The following is an 8,630-nucleotide window of genomic DNA, read 5'->3' on the forward strand; positions in this document are numbered from 1 at the left end:
GTATAAGACCCCGATATATAAGACCCCGATGTATAAGACCCCAATGTATAAGCCCCCGATGTATAAGACCCCGATATATAAGACCCCGATATATAAGACCCCGATATAAGACCCCGATATATAAGACCCCAATGTATAAGACCCCGATATAAGACCCCGATGTATAAGACCCCGATGTATAAGACCCCGATATATAAGACCCCGATGTATAAGACCCCGATATAAGACCCCGATATATAAGACCCCAATGTATAAGACCCCGATATAAGAACCCGATGTATAAGACCCCGATGTATAAGACCCCGATATATAAGACCCCGATGTATAAGACCCCGATGTATAAGACCCCGATATATAAGACCCCGATGTATAAGACCCCAATGTATAAGACCCCGATATAAGAACCCGATGTATAAGACCCCGATGTATAAGACCCCGATGTATAAGACCCCGATATAAGACCCCGATGTATAAGCCCCCGATGTATAAGACCCTGATAGTAGTAATGATAGCAGAGAAAAATATCACAATCTAATCTCCTATCATACAATGTATCACTCCCATCATCCCTGACCCCAGGAGCTCACAATCTAATCTCCTATCACATACAATATATCACTCCCATCATCCCTGACCCCAGGAGCTCACAATCTAATCTCCTATCATACAATGTATCACTCCCATCATCCCTGACCCCAGGAGATCACAATCTAATCTCCTATCACATACAATGTATCACTCCCATCATCCCTGACCCCAGGAGCTCACAATCTAATCTCCTATCATACAATGTATCACTCCCATCATCCCTGACCCCAGGAGATCACAATCTAATCTCCTATCACATACAATGTATCACTCCCATCATCCCTGACCCCAGGAGATCACAATCTAATCTCCTATCATACAATGTATCACTCCCATCATCCCTGACCCCAGGAGATCACAATCTAATCTCCTATCATACAATGTATCACTCCCATCATCCCTGACCCCAGGAGATCACAATCTAATCTCCTATCACATACAATGTATCACTCCCATCATCCCTGACCCCAGGAGCTCACAATCTAATCTCCTATCATACAATGTATCACTCCCATCATCCCTGACCCCAGGAGATCACAATCTAATCTCCTATCATACAATGTATCACTCCCATCATCCCTGACCCCAGGAGATCACAATCTAATCTCCTATCATACAATGTATCACTCCCATCATCCCTGACCCCAGGAGCTCACAATCTAATCTCCTATCATACAATGTATCACTCCCATCATCCCTGACCCCAGGAGATCACAATCTAATCTCCTATCACATACAATGTATCACTCCCATCATCCCTGACCCCAGGAGCTCACAATCTAATCTCCTATCATACAATGTATCACTCCCATCATCCCTGACCCCAGGAGATCACAATCTAATCTCCTATCATACAATGTATCACTCCCATCATCCCTGACCCCAGGAGATCACAATCTAATCTCCTATCATACAATGTATCACTCCCATCATCCCTGACCCCAGGAGATCACAATCTAATCTCCTATCATACAATGTATCACTCCCATCATCCCTGACCCCAGGAGATCACAATCTAATCTCCTATCATACAATGTATCACTCCCATCATCCCTGACCCCAGGAGATCACAATCTAATCTCCTATCATACAATGTATCACTCCCATCATCCCTGACCCCAGGAGATCACAATCTAATCTCCTATCATACAATGTATCACTCCCATCATCCCTGACCCCAGGAGATCACAATCTAATCTCCTATCATACAATGTATCACTCCCATCATCCCTGACCCCAGGAGATCACAATCTAATCTCCTATCATACAATGTATCACTCCCATCATCCCTGACCCCAGGAGATCACTATCTATTCTCCTATCACATACAATGTATCACTCCCATCATCCCTGACCCCCAGGAGATCACAATCTAATCTCCTATCACATACAATGTATCACTCCCATCATCCCTGACCCCAGGAGCTCACAATCTAATCTCCTATCATACAATGTATCACTCCCATCATCCCTGACCCCAAGAGATCACAATTTAATCTCCTATCACATACAATGTATCACTCCCATCATCCCTGACCCCAGGAGATCACAATCTAATCTCCTATCATACAATGTATCACTCCCATCATCCCTGACCCCAGGAGCTCACAATCTAATCTCCTATCATACAATGTATCACTCCCATCATCCCTGACCCCAGGAGATCACAATCTAATCTCCTATCATACAATGTATCACTCCCATCATCCCTGACCCCAGGAGCTCACAATCTAATCTCCTATCATACAATGTATCACTCCCATCATCCCTGACCCCAGGAGCTCACAATCTAATCTCCTATCATACAATGTATCACTCCCATCATCCCTGACCCCAGGAGATCACAATCTAATCTCCTATCATACAATGTATCACTCCCATCATTCCTGACCCCAGGGGATCACAATCTAATCTCCTATCATACAATGTATCACTCCCATCATCCCTGACCCCAGGAGCTCACAATCTAATCTCCTATCACATACAATGTATCACTCCCATCATCCCTGACCCCAGGAGATCACAATCTAATCTCCTATCATACAATGTATCACTCCCATCATCCCTGACCCCAGGAGATCACAATCTAATCTCCTATCACATACAATGTATCACTCCCATCATCCCTGACCCCAGGAGATCACAATCTAATCTCCTATCATACAATGTATCACTCCCATCATCCCTGACCCCAGGAGATCACAATCTACTCTCCTATCATACAATGTATCACTCCCATCATCCCTGACCCCAGGAGATCACAATCTAATCTCCTATCACATACAATGTATCACTCCCATCATCCCTGACCCCAAGAGCTCACAATCTAATCTCCTATCATACAATGTATCACTCCCATCATCCCTGACCCCAGGAGATCACAATCTAATCTCCTATCATACAATGTATCACTCCCATCATCCCTGACCCCAGGAGATCACAATCTAATCTCCTATCATACAATGTATCACTCCCATCATCCCTGACCCCAGGAGATCACAATCTAATCTCCTATCATACAATGTATCACTCCCATCATCCCTGACCCCAGGAGCTGACAATCTAATCTCCCTTCATACAATGTATCACTCCCATCATCCCTGACCCCAGGAGCTCACAATCTAATCTCCTATCATACAATGTATCACTCCCATCATCCCTGACCCCAGGAGATCACAATCTAATCTCCTATCATACAATGTATCACTCCCATCATCCCTGACCCCAGGAGATCACAATCTAATCTCCTATCATACAATGTATCACCCCCATCATCCCTGACCCCAGGAGATCACAATCTAATCTCCTATCACATACAATGTATCACTCCCATCATCCCTGACCCCAGGAGATCACAATCTAATCTCCTATCATACAATGTATCACTCCCATCATCCCTGACCCCAGGAGCTGACAATCTAATCTCCCATCATACAATGTATCACTCCCATCATCCCTGACCCCAGGAGATCACAATCTAATCTCCTATCATACAATGTATCACTCCCATCATCCCTGACCCCAGGAGATCACAATCTAATCTCCTATCATACAATGTATCACTCCCATCATCCCTGACCCCAGGAGATCACAATCTAATCTCCTATCATACAATGTATCACTCCCATCATCCCTGACCCCAGGAGATCACAATCTAATCTCCTATCACATACAATGTATCACTCCCATCATCTCTGACCCCAGGAGATCACAATCTAATCTCCTATCATACAATGTATCACTCCCATCATCCCTGACCCCAGGAGATCACAATCTAATCTCCTATCATACAATGTATCACTCCCATCATCCCTGACCCCAGGAGCTCACAATCTAATCTCCTATCATACAATGTATCACTCCCATCATCCCTGACCCCAGGAGCTCACAATCTAATCTCCTATCACATACAATGTATCACTCCCATCATCCCTGACCCCAGGAGATCACAATCTACTCTCCTATCATACAATGTATCACTCCCATCATCCCTGACCCCAGGAGATCACAATCTAATCTCCTATCATACAATGTATCACTCCCATCATCCCTGACCCCAGGAGATCACAATCTAATCTCCTATCATACAATGTATCACTCCCATCATCCCTGACCCCAGGAGATCACAATCTAATCTCCTATCATACAATGTATCACTCCCATCATCCCTGACCCCAGGAGCTCACAATCTAATCTCCTATCATACAATGTATCACTCCCATCATCCCTGACCCCAGGAGATCACAATCTAATCTCCTATCATACAATGTATCACCCCCATCATCCCTGACCCCAGGAGATCACAATCTAATCTCCTATCATACAATGTATCACTCCCATCATCCCTGACCCCAGGAGCTCACAATCTAATCTCCTATCATACAATGTATCACTCCCATCATCCCTGACCCCAGGAGATCACAATCTAATCTCCTATCATATACAATGTATCACTCCCATCATCCCTGACCCCAGGAGATCACAATCTAATCTCCTATCATACAATGTATCACTCCCATCATCCCTGACCCCAGGAGATCACAATCTAATCTCCTATCACATACAATGTATCACTCCCATCATCCCTGACCTCAGGAGATCACAGTCTAATCTCCTATCATACAATGTATCACTCCCATCATCCCTGACCCCAGGAGATCACAATCTAATCTATCACATACAATGTATCACCCCCATCATCCCTGACCCCAGGAGATCACAATCTAATCTCCTATCATACAATGTATCACTCCCATCATCCCTGACCCCAGGAGATCACTATCTAATCGCTTATCATACAATGTATCACTCCCATCATCCCTGACCCCAGGAGATCACTATCTAATCTCCTATCACATACAATGTATCACTCCCATCATCCCTGACCCCAGGAGATCACAATCTAATCTCCTATCATACAATGTATCACTCCCATCATCCCTGACCCCAGGAGATCACAATCTAATCTCCTATCACATACAATGTATCACTCCCATCATCCCTGACCCCAGGAGATCACAATCTAATCTCCTAACATACAATGTATCACTCCCATCATCCCTGACCCCAGGAGATCACAATCTAATCTCCTATCATACAATGTATCACTCCCATCATCCCTGACCCCAGGAGCTCACAATCTAATCTCCTATCATACAATGTATCACTCCCATCATCCCTGACCCCAGGAGATCACAATCTATTCTCCTATCATACAATGTATCACTCCCATCATCCCTGACCCCAAGAGATCACAATCTAATCTCCTATCACATACAATGTATCACTCCCATCATCCCTGACCCCAGGAGATCACAATCTAATCTCCTATCATACAATGTATCACTCCCATCATCCCTGACCCCAGGAGCTCACAATCTAATCTCCTATCATACAATGTATCACTCCCATCATCCCTGACCTCAGGAGATCACAGTCTAATCTCCTATCATACAATGTATCACTCCCATCATCCCTGACCCCAGGAGCTCACAATCTAATCTCCTATCATACAATGTATCACTCCCATCATCCCTGACCCCAGGAGATCACAATCTAATCTCCTATCATACAATGTATCACTCCCATCATCCCTGACCCCAGGAGATCACAATCTAATCTCCTATCATACAATGTATCACTCCCATCATCCCTGACCCCAGGAGATCACAATCTAATCTCCTATCATACAATGTATCACTCCCATCATCCCTGACCCCAGGAGCTCACAATCTAATCTCCTATCACATACAATGTATCACTCCCATCATCCCTGACCCCAGGAGATCACAATCTAATCTCCTATCATACAATGTATCACTCCCATCATCCCTGACCCCAGGAGATCACAATCTAATCCCCTATCATACAATGTATCACTCCCATCATCCCTGACCCCAGGAGATCACAATCTAATCTCCTATCATACAATGTATCACTCCCATCATCCCTGACCCCAGGAGCTCACAATCTAATCTCCTATCATACAATGTATCACTCCCATCATCCCTGACCCCAGGAGATCACAATCTAATCTCCTATCATACAATGTATCACTCCCATCATCCCTGACCCCAGGAGATCACAATCTAATCTCCTATCATACAATGTATAACTCCCATCATCCCTGACCCCAGGAGATCACAATCTAATCTCCTATCATACAATGTATCACTCCCATCATCCCTGACCCCAGGAGATCACAATCTAATCTCCTATCACATACAATGTATCACTCCCATCATCCCTGACCCCAGGAGATCACAATCTAATCTCCTATCACATACAATGTATCACTCCCATCATCCCTGACCCCAGGAGCTCACAATCTAATCTCCTATCATACAATGTATCACTCCCATCATCCCTGACCCCAGGAGCTCACAATCTAATCTCCTATCACATACAATGTATCACTCCCATCATCCCTGACCCCAGGAGATCACAATCTAATCTCCTATCATACAATGTATCACTCCCATCATCCCTGACCCCAGGAGATCACAATCTAATCTCCTATCATACAATGTATCACTCCCATCATCCCTGACCCCAGGAGATCACAATCTAATCTCCTATCATACAATGTATCACTCCCATCATCCCTGACCCCAGGAGATCACAATCTAATCCCCTATCATACAATGTATCACTCCCATCATCCCTGACCCCAGGAGATCACAATCTAATCTCCTATCATACAATGTATCACTCCCATCATCCCTGACCCCAGGAGATCACAATCTAATCTCCTATCATACAATGTATCACTCCCATCATCCCTGACCCCAGGAGATCACAATCTAATCCCCTATCATACAATGTATCACTCCCATCATCCCTGACCCCAGGAGCTCACAATCTAATCTCCTATCATACAATGTATCATCACTCCCATCATCCCTGACCCCAGGAGATCACAATCTAATCTCCTATCACATACAATGTATCACTCCCATCATCCCTGACCCCAGGAGATCACAATCTAATCTCCTATCATACAATGTATCACTCCCATCATCCCTGACCCCAGGAGCTCACAATCTAATCTCCTATCACATACAATGTATCACTCCCATCATCCCTGACCCCAGGAGATCACAATCTAATCTCCTATCATACAATGTATAACTCCCATCATCCCTGACCCCAGGAGATCACAATCTAATCTCCTATCATACAATGTATCACTCCCATCATCCCTGACCCCAGGAGATCACAATCTAATCTCCTATCATACAATGTATAACTCCCATCATCCCTGACCCCAAGAGATCACAATCTAATCTCCTATCATACAATGTATCACTCCCATCATCCCTGACCCCAGGAGATCACAATCTAATCTCCTATCATACAATGTATCACTCCCATCATCCCTGACCCCAGGAGATCACAATCTAATCTCCTATCACATACAATGTATCACTCCCATCATCCCTGACCCCAGGAGATCACAATCTAATCTCCTATCACATACAATGTATCACTCCCATCATCCCTGACCCCAGGAGATCACAATCTAATCTCCTATCATACAATGTATCACTCCCATCATCCCTGACCCCAGGAGATCACAATCTAATCTCCTATCATACAATGTATCACTCCCATCATCCCTGACCCCAGGAGATCACAATCTAATCTCCTATCATACAATGTATCACTCCCATCATCCCTGACCCCAGGAGATCACAATCTAATCTCCTATCATACAATGTATCACTCCCATCATCCCTGACCCCAGGAGATCACAATCTAATCTCCTATCATACAATGTATCACTCCCATCATCCCTGACTCCAGGAGATCACAATCTAATCTCCTATCATACAATGTATCACTCCCATCATCCCTGACCCCAGGAGATCACAATCTAATCTCCTGTCACATACAATGTATCACTCCCATCATCCCTGACCCCAGGAGATCACAATCTAATCTCCTATCATACAATGTATCACTCCCATCATCCCTGACCCCAGGAGCTCACAATCTAATCTCCTATCACATACAATGTATCACTCCCATCATCCCTGACCCCAGGAGATCACAATCTAATCTCCTATCATACAATGTATCACTCCCATCATCCCTGACCCCAGGAGATCACAATCTAATCCCCTATCATACAATGTATCACTCCCATCATCCCTGACCCCAGGAGATCACAATCTAATCTCCTATCATACAATGTATCACTCCCATCATCCCTGACCCCAGGAGCTCACAATCTAATCTCCTATCATACAATGTATCACTCCCATCATCCCTGACCCCAGGAGATCACAATCTAATCTCCTATCATACAATGTATCACTCCCATCATCCCTGACCCCAGGAGATCACAATCTAATCTCCTATCATACAATGTATAACTCCCATCATCCCTGACCCCAGGAGATCACAATCTAATCTCCTATCATACAATGTATCACTCCCATCATCCCTGACCCCAGGAGATCACAATCTAATCTCCTATCATACAATGTATCACTCCCATCATCCCTGACCCCAGGAGATCACAATCTAATCTCCTATCA

This window comes from Hyla sarda, unplaced genomic scaffold (assembly GCF_029499605.1).
Source record: "Hyla sarda isolate aHylSar1 unplaced genomic scaffold, aHylSar1.hap1 scaffold_2350, whole genome shotgun sequence".
Taxonomy (NCBI): Eukaryota; Metazoa; Chordata; class Amphibia; order Anura; family Hylidae; genus Hyla; species Hyla sarda.